This window comes from Eumetopias jubatus, unplaced genomic scaffold (genome assembly GCF_037043125.1).
Source record: "Eumetopias jubatus isolate StellerSeaLion01/CBP00866 unplaced genomic scaffold, mEumJub1_p1.0 scaffold_1, whole genome shotgun sequence".
NCBI classification, from domain to species: Eukaryota; Metazoa; Chordata; class Mammalia; order Carnivora; family Otariidae; genus Eumetopias; species Eumetopias jubatus.
Window position 1 is genome coordinate 211,598,950 of NW_028274807.1, and position 17,839 is coordinate 211,616,788.

Genomic DNA, 17,839 nt, shown 5'->3' on the forward strand with positions numbered 1-17,839 from the left:
CACATGTTGGTTTTTGAATGAACATAAGTTTTCAACTTCTTTGGGTAAATACCAAGGACCCTGGATACTGGATCATTTAGTAAGAGTACATTTTTACCACCAAACTATTCCAAGGCAGCTGTACAATTTTGTTTTCCCACCAGCAAAGAAGCATTCGGTGCCGTTAGTGTTCCAGATTTTGGCCATTCTCATAGATGTGTAGTGGTATCTCATTTTAATTTGTATTTTTCTGATGACATGATGTAGAGCATCTTTTCATAAATGCTTATTTGCCATCTGTACATCTTCTGTGAAGTGCCTCTTAAGGTCTTTGGCCCATTTTTGATAGGCTATTTCTTACTGTTGAGTTTTAGGAGTTCCTTGCATATTTTGGATAACGGTCCTTTATCCAAATGTGTCTTATGCAAATATTTTCTCCCAACTTGTGTCTTCTCACTCGCTTGACAAGGTCTTTCACAGAGCCTAAGTTTTTAATTTTAATGAAGTCCAATTATTTCTTTTACGGAACAAGACTTCAGTTTTATATTTAAACCTTTGCTACATCCAAGGACATTTAGGTTTTCTCCTATGTTACCTTCTAGGAGTTTATAGTTGTGTATTTTCCACTTAGGTTTACAATGCATTTTGAGTTAATTTTTGTGAAGAGTGTTCAGTGTCTAGATTCATTCTTTTGCATGTGGATGTCTAATTGTTCCAGCATCATTTGTTGGACAGAATTTTCTTCACTCCCACTGCCTTTGCTCCTTTGTCAAAAATCAGCTATTTGAGTGGGCCTATTTCTCGGCAACCTGTTCTGTTCCATCAATCTGTCTATTCTCTTACCACCACCAGCTGTCTTAATGCAGCTTTATCTTAAGTCTTGAAGCCAGGTAGTTTCAGTCCTCCAACATTGTTCTTCTCCTTCAATATTGTGTTGTCTATTCTGGGTCTTTTGCATCTCCATATAAACATTAGAATCAGTCTGTCAATATCCACAAAATAAGTTGCTGGAATTTTGATTGGATTGAATCTATTAGTCAAGTTGGGAAGAACTAACATCTTGACAATACAGATTCTATCCATGAACATTAAATCTCTCTCCATTTATTTAGTTCTTTGATTTCATTCATCAGAGTTTTGTAATTTTCCCCATATAGACTTTGCACATATTTTGTTGTGCTAATATAAATAGTATTGTGTTTGCAGTTTCAAATTCTATTTGTTCACTGCTAGTGTACAGGAAAAGAATGATTTCATGGATGTGTGTATGCATCAAAACGTAGGTCATACACTTAAAATATGTATAGTTTATTGCATGGCAACTATACCTCAAAAAAAATCTGTTCATTAAGAAAACCAAACTCATAATAACAAACCAAAGTCTCTAATAAGAAAAAAAGATATTTGAACATTCATTTCACCAAAGATAAATGGATGACAAGTATGTGAAAAGATGTTCAACATCATTGGTATTTAAAACTATTGGTCTACTTTGAGAAAAGACACACAGAGACAACTCATTTAAATAAAAACGGTTTTCTTTTACAGTATCAACTTTTTTGTATGCAGGAAGTGAAGATTTGTACTCTAAAACTTTCCCAAATTTTTTACACTTTTAGGCTTTATTCAAAAATCTTTTGTAACAAAACAAAAAACCTTTTGTAACAAAGGTTTTTTATTTAAAAAACCCTTTTAGAACTTCACAATTTTTAAAAAAAATATGTAAGATATTTACTGAAAGCACTGTTTTTACATTCACACAGAATTTCTCCAATGTGATTTATTACATGTAACATAAATTAACATAGTCTTTTCCATCTTCCCTAGATTTATAATTTACAGTTCCTCTCCAGTGTGAATTATGTTTCCTAATAACAAAGAATAATCAAAGGCTTTCCTATATCCCTTTCACTCATGGGATCTCTCCTAATGTGTGCTCTCATGTTTTCCCAAAGTGGGGGATAAGAATTTTAAAAAAATCCTACACTTTTTACATTTATAAGATTTTTCATACCTGTGAAATCAGAGCTGAGTAGTAAAGTATAAGGCAGAGCTAAAGGCTTCCTACATTCCTCATTAATAAGGTTGCCTTCACTATGAATTAGTATGTGTTTTCTAAGAGAAAGTATTAAAGGCTTTCCCATATTCTTTGCAAGCATAAGCTTCTCTCAAGAGTGAAATCTGATACATTCTTGAAGGTATGAAGTAGTAGTAAAGGTTTTCCCACATTCCTCATCTATATATGGCTTTTCCCCACTGTGAGTTCTTAAATGTTGAATAAAGTATGTGGACTGAGGGACACCTGGGTGGCTCAGTCAGCTAAGTGTCTGCCTTCAGCTCAGATCATGATCCCAGTGTTCTGGGATCGAGTCCTGCATCCGGCTCCTTGCTCATCAGGGAGCCTGCTTCTCCTTCTGCCTGCTACTCCCCCTGCTTGTGCTCTAACAAATAATAAATAAAATCTTAAAAAAAAAAAAAAAGGTATGTGGACCGGGTAATGGCTTTCCCACAGTCCTTACATTCAAAAGGTCATCCACCAGTGTGAGTTCTCATGTGTACTGTAAGGCCTGATGAAACAGTGAAGGCTCTCCCACCCTTTTTACATTTACATGGCTTCTCTCCAGTATGTGTTATGTTGACTAAAGTGCAAAGAATACCTAAATGACTTCCCATACTCCTTACATTCAAAAGTTCTTTCTATACTGTGAATTCTTAAAGGGTTTCCCACACTGCTTACAATTATAGGGTTTTACTCAAGGGAGTTTGCATGTGACTTTTAAAGCAAAATGAGTTACTAAAGGCTTTCCCATATTCCTTACATTCATAAGGCTTCTCTCCAGTGTGAGTTCATGTTTTATAAGACCTGAAGAACTGGTGAAGGTTTTCTCACATTTACTACACTCATATGGTTTTTCTCCAGTGTGAACTCACATGTGAATATTAAGTTCTGGGAAACAAGTAAACTCTTTACTACACTCCTTGCAAACACAGTGTGTCTCTCTCATAGGAAATCGTATACATTTAGCAAGATTTGGGGAACAAGGAAAGGCTTTCTCAAATTTCTTACATTCCATAGGCATCAGTTCACTTTGAGCTCTTAAATGATGAATAAGACAAGAAGATCAAATAAAGGTTTTCCCACATTCTTTAGATTTGTAGGACTTTTTTCTCTTGTTCATTTGCATATACTCAAAAAGGCCTGTAGAATGAGAAAAAGCTTTCCTACATTCCTTAAAGGTATGTGGCCTTTCTCCACTCTGAATTCTTACACATTCTCTAAGGTGTAAGGAAGAAGGAATGCCTTTCCCACAGTCTGTGCATTTATAGGGTTTCTTTCGAGTATAAGTTTTCTCACGAACAGATGTGGATTTTGGCTAAAAACTGTTTCACACTGATTACACTTAGGAGGCTTTTCTCCATCATGGGTTTTGTTGTATAGATTAAGGTCAGAGTTCTTTGTGAAGGCTTTTACACACTGGTTGCACTCACAAGTTTTCTTTCTAATGTGAGTAATCTGTAAATCTTAAAGGAGTGTTCACTCAAGGCTTCTTCCCAATGGTTAAAATTAAACAATTCCTCTCCAGTATGGCTTCTCTCCTATTGATGAAGAGATGATGATGACTTACAAAAGTTTTTCAGCTTTACTACATTCAGAGATCCTCCCCTCTGCCTTGAATTCTGTTCTACTACACAGGAAACAAATCAGTATGACTGAAGTTTTTTGTTTTTTCTTCCATTTTCACTGCATGCAATGCATGGTTCCAGACCTGAGTGCTTTCAAGCAGAATGAAGTAACCATTCTGCTAAAAAGTTCTGTTGTAGTCTTCTTTACTTTCACAGGGACTTTTACAGAGTTTAGTTGATAATTGATTGAGATGAAATTACTTATCCAAAACTGTATCTAAATTATGTATATGGAAATACTGAGTGAACACTGTGTGAATATATCTTGGGGAGTATTTAAAGGGTTTGTCAAATTCATAATGCTCAGAGACTCTGTGAGAAACAGTTTCGTTTGGTATGAATAACACTAGCCCCAAATGTCTGTTATGGTTATCATGTTGCTTTTCTATCATATGGAATTTCCCATCTTCCACTGGTGTGGAAGGCAAGGAATTACACACTGAGAATCTTACCATTTCTACCACATTTGGTGTTTTCCCCTGCAAAATATTCTGCTGAGGTGCTGACCATTTGGTATTAAGACAAATCTCCCAATCTGAAATAAGATTAAAAAACACATTAAGGTCTTGGAGAAATAAATGATGGAAGGAAAGTGTTAAAAATAAAGGCTGATGTCTACTTACTTTCAAAGACTGACTTAAAATATAAAAAGAAATGAATACACAGAGATTGAGAAATCTGACTATATTAAGAGTTTGGCAATGATAAGGTGCTGGTCAAGTTGGTAGGTGATTTCCTAAGAAATGATTCTATAAATGTTGAGACTGATGGTGAACAGAAAGCAGCATAACCAGGAAAGCAAAGATGAAAGAAAATGAATAAAGAGCTAAATGCAAAATTTAAAGAAGAAATAGATCTTACTGTCAGGCCAAAGGAAATTTCAGAAAAGTGGATGAAAGTTAAAGAGAAGTCTAAAGTACCCAAGGAACCACAGAAACCAAAGGCACCAGCATTCTCAGGAAAAATCCATCTTCAAAAGCTTCCTATTTAACATTTCCAAACAGACTGCAGTTCTCATAGATAACTGCTGTTTTTCATAAAGAAATCACCTTTCCTTTTCCCTTACTTTGCAAACCCTTCCCACTATCCCCCACTCTCCTCCACCTGAAAGATCAGACCTGGTCTGCACAGCTGGTACCTGGCTCTCAGAGAAAGAAGCTTGATACAAGAACACGTAAGGGATGACAAATAATTCCAAAAATCAGGACCAAGATTCTGCTCTCCAGGGACACCAAATACTGTCAGGTATAACTTGAGAAACAATAAAATGTTCGTGACAACTTTATCAAACCAATAAACTTTGTTTTTCAGACCAATAAACTTTCAAATGAAACTAAAATGCAAACCCATACTCTCTCATTGTTCACCAAAAGGGGTGCTGATCTTTCCCCTGAAACCCCGGCTCAAACTTGTATTTTGAAACATTTTTGAGGTCCTAAGCTTTTCAATCCATAGAGAAAATAAAACCAGAACAAACAGATCTTCATTTTCAAGAGGAAGCCACTTCAAGATAAGATCTACAAGAACAGAAACAATGCCTGCTCTTTTTGCCATTGCATTGCCCTTAGTCAGCACAGAGTCTAGAATACAGTCATTTAAGAAAGACTTGTTCCAGAAAAAGCTAAATGAAGACATGGCACCAACCTTACCTATTGCAGCCAGACTCTTGTAGTTCTCCAGCATCACATCTCTGCACAGCCTTCTCTGAGTTTGATCCAGCAAAATCCACTCCTCCTGGGTGAATTCCACAGCTACATCCTCAAAGGTCACTGGGTCCTAAACCATCACAAACATCCCAGCATCAGGCAATTGCCATCTAAACCTGTGTTCACTGGAGAAAGAGAATGGGAGACCCAAAGCTTAGACAGTGTTCCATGTTCTCCCAACATCTCTCCCAGGGCCTGATGGTCCTCATGTCCATTCTCCTCTCTATCTGGACATACTCACTGGTGACCTCATCCAGTCATATAGCTTTAAGAGCACCTCTTTTACCCAACTGAATGTATCTCACCACAGCTACACTGTACACTTTTCTAGTCTTATTCTTCTCTATTGACAGGACTTACCATAGTCTGAGCACATTACAGACACAATAAATGCTGGCGAATAAGTGAATCATTCCTCCAGCGATAGCACAAATTCTGAGAAACACATGTCCACTCCCTCACAGTGTATCATAGCACACTAAGAGCACACACACAGCACAGATAAGAGTGGACTGAATTAGCCAATACTGGGATAACAGTTATCATTTCCCTATGTCATCTGTCAACCACATAAAAAATCCTGAAACCTAAAGAAATTTATCTGGGTACTCAGTCCCTAGGCAGGCCCTATATACGTAAAGAAGCTCTGTTCCACTAGAAAACATGTCTACCTGTTAGGAAGAAGCATGTACTTTTATAAAAGAATAAATTTCCTACTTACCTGAGAATAATTTGTCAGACACCTGGTCACTAGCCTTTCCTCTTCTGACTTCTCCTCACAAAGACAGAAAAAAAAAGTGACCTTGGGGAGAAGAAATAAAACCTGAGAACACAAACTGCCCAAAATTCCCACTCAGGCTAGAAGCTACTCCACACTAATTCTAAATTGACACATCTGCTGTTGCCATAAAATACCCAAGCAGACTACCTCATCCTCATCTGAAATCAGAAGGGTTTTGAGCTTTGGGAGGAAAAATTCCATTTTACGGAAAAAGAAATTTAAAGTCCAGAGAGGGAAAGTTGTTGTTTTCTTTGGCCAACAATAATGAACCTCATCATGTGATTAAGCAGACTCTCTCCCACAAAAAGACCCATCCTCACCCCTCCTTCCCAAATCCCAGGATGTAGACATAAGAATGTTCTTTTTTTTTTCTTAAAGATTTTATTTATTTATTCATGAGAGACAGAGGGAGAGAGAGAGAGAGAAGCAGAGGGAGAAGCAGGCTCCCAAGGAGCAGGGAGCCCGATGCGGGACTCGATCCCAGGACCCTGGGATCATGACCTGAGCCGAAGGCAGACGCTTAACCATCTGAGCCACCCAGGCGCCCGACATAAGAATGTTCTTATCTACTTAAGCCCCCTCCTAGACAGTACAGAAACAGGTCTGCTTAGACACTAACCACAAGACAGGCTGTTCACATGCCAGGTAAAACAGTCTCTGACAGGAGCATCAACAAGGACTTACCACAAGAGAAAAGATCAATGGCTGGCATCCTGTGGGTACGACAGTAAAACCTTCATCGTTCCCAAAGTCCTTCAAGACAATGTCTGAATTTAGTGGACATAGATCAATCTCAATTCCTCTTGATTAAGTAGCAGTGGAGGCTTGCCACAAACCATCAGTCTTTAAGCAACAGGTAGTACTCAGCTGTCATGAAGCATCATTCATTAGTCAGCTCTCTGTAGAAGATGAAGTTACATTACATGAAAGCCATTAAAAATTGTAGAGTATACCACATGAATATAAATAACAACCATCATTTACTGAGTACCTATTATGTGCCAGAAGCAGTGGTAGCTCATATGATTATCAACATGGTTATTATTACTGTCATTCCACAGCTGAGGCGATCTGCATTGAGACAGAAGCAGTCACTGGCCCAAAATCACCAATTAGGAAGAGCCCAGAGTCTGAATACAGGTTACTCTAGCTCAAAGCCTGAACTAAGGTTATTGTTATTTGCCAACATACCTGGACAACGATTATAAAATGGTGTGCAAGAAATAATTAATTCAGCAGGTCTGGGTTGCTCAAATCCTGCACTTTCCTGAGAAAAGCCTGTCTTCAGATATACTCTTGGTGGGGCTTGTGGGAGACAACCTGAGTCCATGGAATACCCTGCCTGGTAATGTCTGAAGCCTTGGGCCACACAGTTACCAGCTGGACCAGATAGTTTATGCTAACAATGTGATTTATGGTGAACATCTGTTTTTATATGCCTGAGTCTCTGGGCAATGTTCTAACAGTTTGAACTCAGGCTGGAGCCTAAGTGGCTGAAGTCAGTCATGCAGGTGGTGCATGTCTATGGGACTGACCCACAATGAAAACCTGGACACCAAAGCTCAGGGACTACAGACCGAATGTTTGTACCTCCCTGCCTCTTCATACATTCTCACCTAATCCCCAGTGTGATGGTTTCTGGAGATGGGGCCTTTGAGAGGTAATTATGGGATTAGTGCCTTTATAAGAGACCCCAGAGAGCTACCTTGCCCCTTCTGCCATGTGGTAACACAGTGAGAAGACTGCCTTCCATTAACCAGTAAGTAGGTCCTCACCTGACACCGTATCTGCTGGCATTTTGATCTTGATTTTCCCAGCCTCCAGAACTGGGAGAAATTTCTGTTGTTTATAAGCCACCCAATCTATAGTATTTTTTTTAAACTTTTTTTTTTAAAGATTTTATTTATTTATTTGAGAGAGAGAGAGAATGAGAGATAGAAAGCACGAGAGTAGAGAGAAGAGGGTCAGAGGGAGAAGCAGACTCCCTGCTGAGCAGGAAGCCCGATGCGGGACTCGATCCCGGGACTCCAGGATCATGACCTGAGCCGAAGGCAGTCGCTTAACCAACTGAGCCACCCAGGCGCCCCAATCTATAATATTTTTGTTACAGCAGTCCAAGTGAATAATGTAATGTCCCGGGTGAGCTTCCTTGGTTGGCAATATTTCACATGCGATGTTACACATTATTACCAGGAATATTAAGTAATGCCCATTTGACTGCACTGGGAAAAGACACTTGGATGCTTGTGCCTGGTTTGTTCTGGAATTAATCCCATGTGTCTTATCCCTTTGCTGATTCTGATCTGTATTCTATAAACTATAATGGTGGGTTTACCAGCATGAGTCTTGTGAGTCCTACTGCATTGCTGAGCATGACGGCGGTCTCGAGGATCCCCAGCACACACGGTTTATTTAATTCAGACACCTTTGAGCTCCTCCAGCTGGCAAAACCACATAGGCCTAGTTGCCTTCCTTCAAGTCCTTCTATCAGCTTTTGCCCTCATTCACCATGCAAATTTTTACGAAGGTCCTCGCCTTTGCTACATAATACACTGGGCACTGAGGAGAGCACAGTGTAATTAACAGAAAATGCCCCATACCTTAGATTTTTCAAATTCCAAAGGGCTAAGCAGATACTAAACAATCTGTAATCTATTAGCTGGTGTTAAGTGCTACAGAAAAAATATGAACAGATAAGGAATATTATCCTCTGCCTTCCCCCGCCCCCCCCCACACATATACCCAAGGATTTTTCTTAGCAAACTCAGAACTAGCTCTGCAAATGATAAAGACAGAATACAAAAACCACCATTTCAGAACGCTCTTGAAAAACTGGCATCTGACTTGCCTAAAAAGTGATATTCAACTTTTGATCCAAAGCACTAGAACAATTCCATGGTAAACAAAATAAACTCAGAATACATTTCAAATACTGCTCTACTTCAATGGCTTATCAGTTTAGAAACAGTCACGTAAGAGACCTGACCAATCCCCTAAGTCTTACCAGAGGGTATAAAATGTTGAGTAGGTGGAGTGCTAAATCAGACTTTGCCCAAAGTTTATCTACTTTTTTTCTAAAAAAAACTTAGTTCTTTTTTTCATTAAATCTGCCTTTAAAAAATTCCTTCCTTACTTATGCTTTTATCTTTTTAATTTATGCTTTATGTTCATTTTGTTGGTCTTTTCAAATACCTGGAAATTACAGTTAATTTTTCAAACATTTTATTAAATTACACATTCAAACAAGTGTAGAATTACAAGTATACAGTACACTACCATGAAATTCTCCACCCTGAAGCACTCATATGCCTCAGATATTACTCCTTTCTCTTCTTCAAATAGAAGCACTATTCTGACTTCTAACACTGTAATTTTGCCTGTTTTTGAACTTCATATAAAATCATATGATATGCAGGGCACCTGGGTGGCTCAGTCGTTAGGCGTCTGCCTTCGGCTCAGGTCATGATCCCAGGGTCCTAGGATCGAGCCCCGCATCGGGCTCCCTGCTTGGTGGGAAGCCTCTTCTCCCTCTCCCGCTCCCCTTGCTTGTGTTCCCTCTCTCATCGTGTGTGTGTCTGTCAAATAAATAAATAAATAATATCCTAAAAAAAAAATCATACGATACGCTTTGTGTCCAGTGTCTTCCATTCAACATCCTACTCAACATGCTTCTCCCTCTGCCCCTCCTCCTTGCTTGTGTTCTCTCTCTCAAATAAATAAGTCTTAAAAAAAAGTACAAAGTGAACTGGGAATTTATTTTAAAGACTAATAGGATTTAAAGACTAAAAGGATTCATGCTGAAGGGACACAGGATTCAAAAAGACTACCCTTGGGCAAATTTGGGACAGTTTGAGCATCAAACAATAGTGAATGAAAGAAAAGTCCAAGAATATATTGTGATACTCCAAAAAAAATAGTAGAGGACAGGGGAGGTGGGGAAAGAAAGCTGCATAGCTAAAGAATGGAGAAGGAATGGCAGGAAAAACACCATTTTGTAACACACACACCCCCCCCATGTAAAAACAGACTGAGGCAAAGACTGACAAGTGATGTGAAACCCTTGGATGAAAGGCTTTTAGGAGGGGCGCCTGGGGGTTCAGCCGTTAAGCGCCTGTCTTGGGCTCAGGTTGTGACCCCAGGGTCCTGGGATCCAGTCCCGCATTGGGCTCCAGGCTCCCTGCTCCGCGGGGAGCCTGCTTCTCCCTCTCCCACTCCCCCTGCTTGTGTTCCCTCTCTTGCTGTGTCTCTGTCAAATAAATAAAATCTTAAAAAAAAAAAAAGGCTGTTAGGAAACAGATTCCCCTGTCGCCAAGTATTACCCAAGGATTACCTCAAAAATATGACTATGAGAGAAGTGCACCTTGACTAAATGCTTCTCATTCCTAACAATGGGACAACTTGCACTTACCTGCTTCCTGATACAATACTAAGTATACAGAAATGTTCAAGTGTCTAAATTTGCAGTCTAACCAGGCAAGCACTGGCTGGTTCTTTGGGTACCGTGAACATGAAATGTGGCCAGTGTGACTGAGGGACTAAATTCTTAATTTTATTTACTTTCAATTAATTAGAATTTAGAAATAAAATTGATTCAGTTACTAAAAAACTTTTCAGTATGTTTGAACAATCTGGGTTTGGAGATCCTTTTCTACAGCAAAACAGTAAGAGCTAAATACAGATCAAGAATTTCCAACGAAAACTCAGCATCCACACTGAGATCCAGTGTACACACTGGGTTCCAGCAACTTATCACAAAAGGAAAGAAATGTAAAATTTCTCATTAATAATTCTCTATTAACTACATTAGTCATTAAGTTCACTAATTTATACTGATAACGGGGTAAGTTGGATTAAATAAGACACACTAAAAATTTCACAGGTTAAAATTTTTACTTTTTTTAAGATTTTATTTATTTATTTGACAGAGAGAGAGAGTAGGCAGACAGGCAGGCAGAGGGAGAGGGAGAATCAGGCTCCCGCTGAGCAGGGAGCCCGATGCGGGGCTCGATTCCAGGACCCTGGAATCATGACCTGAGCCGAAGGCAGACACTTAACGACTGAGCCACCCAGGCGCCCCTCAGGTTAAAATTTTTATTTGGTTACTAAAAATTATAAAAAATTACATCTGTACCTCACAATATGTATGTATAGTACTGCTCTAGACCCAAGTCTACTTTACAAGAAATAGACAAGTTTATTAAATGAAATACTAGGAAGGGACGCCTGGGTGGCTCAGTCCGTTAAGCCTCTGCCTTCCGCACAGGTCATGATCCCAGAGTCCTGGGATGGACTCCTACATCAGGCTCCTTGCTCAGCAGGGAGCCTGCTTCTCCCTCTGCCTGCCGCTCCCCCTGCTTGTGCGCTCTCTGACAAATAAAATGAAATCATAGGAAAACAACATCATATTGGAATGCCAACATTTTACAGTAAAATTCTCCTGGAACGTTCAAGAACCAAAACTATTTTTTTTAAAATGCAGGCAAATATTTTAGGTAAAAGGGATCAGATAGCTAAAACAAAATGCAATATGCAAATCTTGTTCGGATCCTAGCTCCCCCCAAAATCCCGACAACTCTAATAGATACTTTCGGAAAACTGGAGAAATTCTACTTTCTGGAGTTCTGTTTTTAGTAGAAGATTGTCCTGATGCATGCTTACCATTAAGGGGTGAAGTGAATGTCTGCAACTTACCATTAATTGGTTCATCCTAACAATACATATGACGAGACAAAATCCTAATTAGTGAACGTGGATGAAAGTTCCACGGATGCTCGTTTTACTGCCGCTGCATATCTTAAGGACCAATTTCCAGATCAATACCCGAAAGAAAAACCCACCCACTCCCGACATGTTACTTTAGGTCAATTCTATTCCAGCTAACGGCAACGGGCCGGCCTCGTCCTTCCCCTCAGAAACTCCTACACTGGAAGCTCCGGGCGTTGGCAGGGCTCTGCCGCGCTAGGTTTTGTACTTCGGCGAATTCATTCACTCCTGCATTTATCTGTCACACACACGTGCTCCCTAAGAACCTGCAAAGGTCCCTCTCTCCACCGGAGAACTTACCGAATTTCAATAACCGACACCCACAAGTGCACCGCGTGCCCGCCCGCAGGAAACACAACCGCCAGGCTGCCGGGGGCGGGGGTCGCTGGAGCCGGAATCACCGCGCCCATCAAAGGCCTGGCCGGCACGCCTCTCCCCGGGGCTACCGTCGCCGCCCCGGGTACCCAGCCGGCCCGGGCTCTGGGAAGAAGGGAACTTCAACCCTGCGCCTCCCTCTCGGGATCCTTCCTTCCCGCGTAGGCGCTCCAAGCCCGGCAGCTGAGACTGGAAGCCCTTCCCTCAAACGCGGGAGTGGCGCGCGGCCAAGATGGCCGTCGCCTTGCACATGCGCTTTTCAGGTCTCCGCGAACAGCGCAAGGGGCGGGGCCTCTCCGGAAGGGGGCGCCGCACAGACGCCTGTTGTGCCAACCAACTGGCGGAGGAGGGATCCCGTTTTCGTCCCGCCGGAGGGAAGCTGGCCGTTGGGTCCGAAGCGGCTTATTTTCCTCCCCAGTCCGTGCTCTTACATGTCTTAACTGAATAAGATTTGCTTTCAAATCTTGGTGCATACGTGAACGCATCATACTCTTCATTGCATAGCTTGTTGCACGTTCCCGGTGGAGATAATGAATACAGTCGCTGCATCGCTGCACTCGAGCTTTTCCTGTGGCCGCATAAAGTCACCATTCATGATTCAGTTTTTTCAATATAGTTCAGCCTCCTGTCTGTGATTCCCCTTAACTTGGGAAGGGAGCTGCAAACTGCACCTGAGGCAAGAGGGAGAAAACGCTACAACAGCACCTCAGTCCACTACGCTGGAGGTGAAGAGGTGACCCTAAGTTTAAATAAAACGGTTATATAAGCGGTGCCTGGATGACTCCGTGGTTAAGCGTCGGTCTTGGGCTCAGATCATGATCGCAGGGTCTTGGGATCCAGCCACGTGTAGGGCTCCCTGCTCCGCGGGAAGCCTGCTTCTCCCTCTCCCACTCCCCCTGCTTGTGTTCCCTCTCTCGCTGTGTCTCTCTGTCAAATAAATAAAAATCTTAAAAAAAAAAAAAAAAAGATGGTTTGTCTAGATGTGCGGCTGAGGCTACTGTCTTCTTTACTGGGTTAGGAGAGCAGCTGTTATGCCTAATGGGCCTCTGATTTCCATTATGATTTTGAGTTAAAAGTCTAAGAGCTTGGCCATCCCTTTCAAGTACTAAGAAAAAAAAAAAACCGCTTATTATAATTTGGGAGACCCAGAGTGGGAAATTTCTCCATATTAGCCATGGCAGAGCTTCAGGGATGTCATTAGTCATGTCATAGAAGGAGGCAGATAATTACATTAAGTTGGAAATGGACAGTCTACAATAAGTCTTAGGAATTCTCTAAATGGTCTTTTGGTGAAAGGGGAGGGAATTCTGAATTGCTGTAATTCTTGGCTTGAGGGATTTGTTTCCCAAGGATATGTCAAGGACTAAGTAGTGAACCTGCTGTTCTGATAGAATTGTAATTTATTCTCAGAAACTCTGAGAAACCTTACTAAATGCAGTCAGGAGGCCAGAGGGGAAACTCTTACAGGGTACCACTCCTTAATCACTATAAGAATTATCAATTATACACTCCCCAACAGGAGAATCCTCAACGGGAAATTACATCCCCCAACAGAAGATGTACATTGCATCTCCTATAAGAAATAGACTTCCCCAGGGGCACCTGGGTGGCTCAGTTGGTTAAGTGACTGCCTTCGGATCAGGTCATGATCCTGGAGTCCCCGGATTGAGTCCCACATCGGGCTCCCTGCTCAGCGGGGAGTCTGCTTCTCCCTCTGACCCTCCCCCCCCATGCTCTCTCTCTCTCTCTCTCATTCTCTCTCTCAAATAAATAAATAAAATCTTTTAAAAAATTTAAAAAAAGAAAGAAATAGACTTCCCCAGCAACTCAGTCAATGAGAAACTATCATCACCCTGAACTCTTCCTTTTCGCCAATGGACTCTTGTTCAAAACAACCCCTCCCAACTTTCTCCTTCTCCAAAAAATAATGTTTCTCTCCTTTGTTTGTTGGACTAGTGTATGGTTTTTGCTGTAGGTTGTTTGTCCCAAATTGCAGTTCTCTGCTATTCCCAAATAAACCTTTGTACACTTTCCCTAGCTCCTTCCTTTGCTCCTCCTGGGAGATCGGAAAGTGTGTGTAGCTGACACACTGCTCAGAGAAAAATGCATTCAATGAGATAAGAAAATGAAGGATAACAAATGTTTTTAAAAACTGCAGTAAAGGGGCGCCTGGGTGGCTCAGTCGGTTAAGCTTCTGCCTTTGGCTCAGGTCATGATCCCAGGGTCCTGGGATCAAGCCTTGAGCCCCCAGGGCTCCCTGCTTGGCGGGTAAGCCTGCTTCTCCCTCTCCCACTCCCCCCACCACCCCGCTTGTGTTCCCTCTCTCGCTGTCTCTCTCTCTGTCAAATAAATAAATAAAATCTTAAAAAAAAAATAAAAACTGCGGTAAAATTTAAACTTACTACTTCACTCATCTTTAAATGTACAACTCAGCGGCATTCAGTACATTTACAAAGTTGTCCAACTATCCCCACTGTCCTTTTCCAAAACCTTTTTATCATCCGAAACAGAAACTCTGTAGGGAAACAAATATTTTTATGAGACTGGCCAATGTTTTGGTCTCCAAGATCTCTGGAGATGGGAAAGTGTGAGTTTAATTGCAGTAAGACGAGAATGCTGAATTTGTAATGACACAGTAAAATTCTAAAAAAGTCTCAATCCATAAACTTCCTCTCCATGCCCCAAGGTAACCTCTGAAATGGATGTTCACATTTAGACACTTAAAAGAACCTCTAGGGAGAAGCGGCCTCCCTTGATATTGAACGTGAATTAACAGAACAAAATTAACTTTCTGGGCACTAATATGATTCCCTTTGGCCTCATCCTATTATTATTGGCCTATTTTGTATATTTCCCACATATGATGACAGTGTTCTAAACACTAGCACAAGTGGTAATGAACAATTGTGTTACCTTGGACTTCCTGCTGGCAGCTGAAGCAGGATATGTTCAGCTGCCAACACCTCTGGCTGCACCCAGTTTAATGATTTAATTGGCTTGGCTCTGCATGGGGAGCCTGGCTGAAGTATATCCTCCAGGTATCCCTCATCACCCTACTGGGAGTCATGGTCCTGGTCAGTTTTGTCTGAAGTTCCCTAAAAGAACAGAATCAGGGGCACCCGGGTAGCTCAATCACTTAAGCGTCTGACTCTTGGTTTTGGCTCAGGTCATGATCTCACCATCCTGGGATCGAGCCCCACATCAGGCTCTACACTCAGCACAGAGTCCGCTTCAGGTTCTCTCTCCCTCTCCCTCCTGCTCACTCTTGCTCTCTCTCTCTCAAATAAATAAATAAATACAATCTTTAAAAAAAGGAAAGAACAGAATCAATTCTGGTATAAGCCCCCATGGGTACAATTAGTTACAGTATCTGTGTTAGCCTCCTCTTGCAGCTATAACAAGTTACCAGAAACTTAGTAGCTTAAAACAAAACAAATTTATTATCTCATAGTTGTGAAGGTCAGGCATTTGAAATGGGTCTCATTGGGCCAAATTCAGTGTGTCCAGAGGGCTGTGTTTCTTCTGGAGACTCTAGGGGAGAATTCGTTTCCTTAACTTTTCAGCTTCTAGAGGCTGTCTCCATTCCTTGGCTCATAACCATAAATCACTCTGATCACCACTTCCATTTTCACACTTCTTCCTCTCTGACCCTATTGCCTCCCTCTTTCACTTATAAAGATCCCTGTGATTACATTGGGCCCACCTCAATAATTCCCCCATCTCAAGAACCTTAATTTAGCCCCACCCGCATAGTCCCCTTTGGCATACAAAGTAATACATTCACAGGTTCTGGGGATTAGGACATGGACATCTTTGGCAGGGGCATTATTCTGCCTACCACAAAACAAACAAACAAACACCATCTAAAAAGAATTCTTCGCTAGATACATGAAAAATCGGGGGCCAGAGTTGTAGAGAAATGACTCTGCTGTTGCCCCCTTGCTACTTTGTATCTATCCACATAGGCCATGCAGGCAAAGGCTTGACCTGTGGCCAATCTGAATGTTGGTAGAATGCCCTGTGATTCTCCCAGAACATGAAAGGATAGAAGGCCTGTAAGGAGCCCCTATGAAGCCATCTCCCACTCACCTCTCCCAGGAAACTGTCAGAAGACAGTTTTTCATTGCCTCCTAGGTTCTGATGAGGTAAGGGGTTTTTTGCCCTGCCCCTTCAGAAGAGAAATGCAGAATATAAAACTGCTTAGCTGCAGTCTAGATTGGGCTCTTTAGCTATGGGAGGAGGCACAGTCACAGAGTACAGGTTAAAAAGTTGATGGTCATTTGTGGCTAGTGTTATCTATTTAGTCTACTTCTGGGGTATTGGAAGCAGGTCCAAATTTGTTCCACAGTGCCTTTAAGAGAGCACAGCACGGGGATGTCTGGGTAGCTCAGATGGTTAAGCATCTGCCTTTGGCTCAGGTCATGATCTTGGGGTCTTGGGATTGAGCCCCTGTCAGGCTCCCTGCTCAGCGGAGAGTCTGCTTCTCCCTCTCCCTCCTACCCCTGCTCGTGCTCTCTCTCTCTCTCAAATAAATAAAATATTTAAAAGAGAGAGAGAGAGAGAGAGCACAGCATGTGGTCTGTGGGAGAGGATGCCTTTTTCTCCTGTGAAACTTTTATTGAGTAGAACATATTAGCCAAACTTATAATTTCGGCTCAAACGTCATCCATTAAGGCAGTGATATCTGGGAGGGGTGCTCTAATGAAGGGAATAATCATGTTTAACTATAGTCTATGGTCAGCTTCATTTATGCTTAGTGGCTTTAAGCACAGGCTGCACCAGGAACTAAAAGGTGAAATGGCAGGAATCAGTGTCCCTTCTTTCACTAAGTCGGCGAGGATGGCCTGAACTCCTTCAGCACCTTTCTCAGCCGGTAGTTCCTGCAGCATATTGACCACCTCTGCTGATAGAGGAAAGTTAACTAGTTCTCAACGGCTGGTGCCCACCAATAGCAAAAGCTTTCAGCTTGTTTCATGAGGTTGGCTCAGCAGGTCCCATTTCAATAATGGGGAAAAGGGACTGTCTGGGAGGAACAATCAAGACAGAATCATCTTTTAGCAAAAGTGGGCCAATTTTACTAGTTAAGCTGATAATCGTTAATCCTCCTCCCAAGCCATTCATTTCCTGGGCTTGGGGAGAGGGAGTGCTTTCTTGGGGTAGGCCTTTCATCATATAGAGATGCTGTGTATTTCCTCCTCCAAGAAAGAGCCTTTCCTTTTTTTTGCCTTCCCCTTTGCCTTTGTGTCTTTTAGTACTTTTTGGAAGGTCACTGGCAAAGCAGAGGATAAATCGTCTCAGTTCTTACAGTGGTGACACTGTACTTTTTTTTCTCTTTTCCAGCAGAGGGGACCAGTCCTTTTTTCCCCAGGATCCTGAATTCTGTCATGTTGCACCTCCCCCAGGAGTTTGGGCTCTTTCCTCCTCTGGGTGGCATCCTGGTAAGAAGCTGTGGTAAGCAGAACCCAACACCCATCTTGTGGTTTAGAACATTCCTTCAGTAAAATAGCCACCTTCTTTGGGCTCCTGGGAAGGGCAGGGATATAAACTTCTT

General features: G+C 41.7%; 1 pseudogene across 1 annotated transcript; it reads right to left on the reverse strand.

Moving 5' to 3' along the window:
- Positions 1-1,426: 1,426 nt before the first annotated feature.
- ZNF559 (zinc finger protein 559) lies at positions 1,427-6,950 on the reverse strand (annotated as a pseudogene). Its single transcript, XR_003606944.2, has 6 exons — positions 6,835-6,950; positions 6,091-6,171; positions 5,313-5,439; positions 4,116-4,198; positions 2,465-3,576; positions 1,427-2,265 (listed from the first exon to the last, which is right to left on the reverse strand). The product of XR_003606944.2 is annotated as a zinc finger protein 559 (transcript).
- Between the last annotated feature and the right edge of the window lie 10,889 nt (positions 6,951-17,839).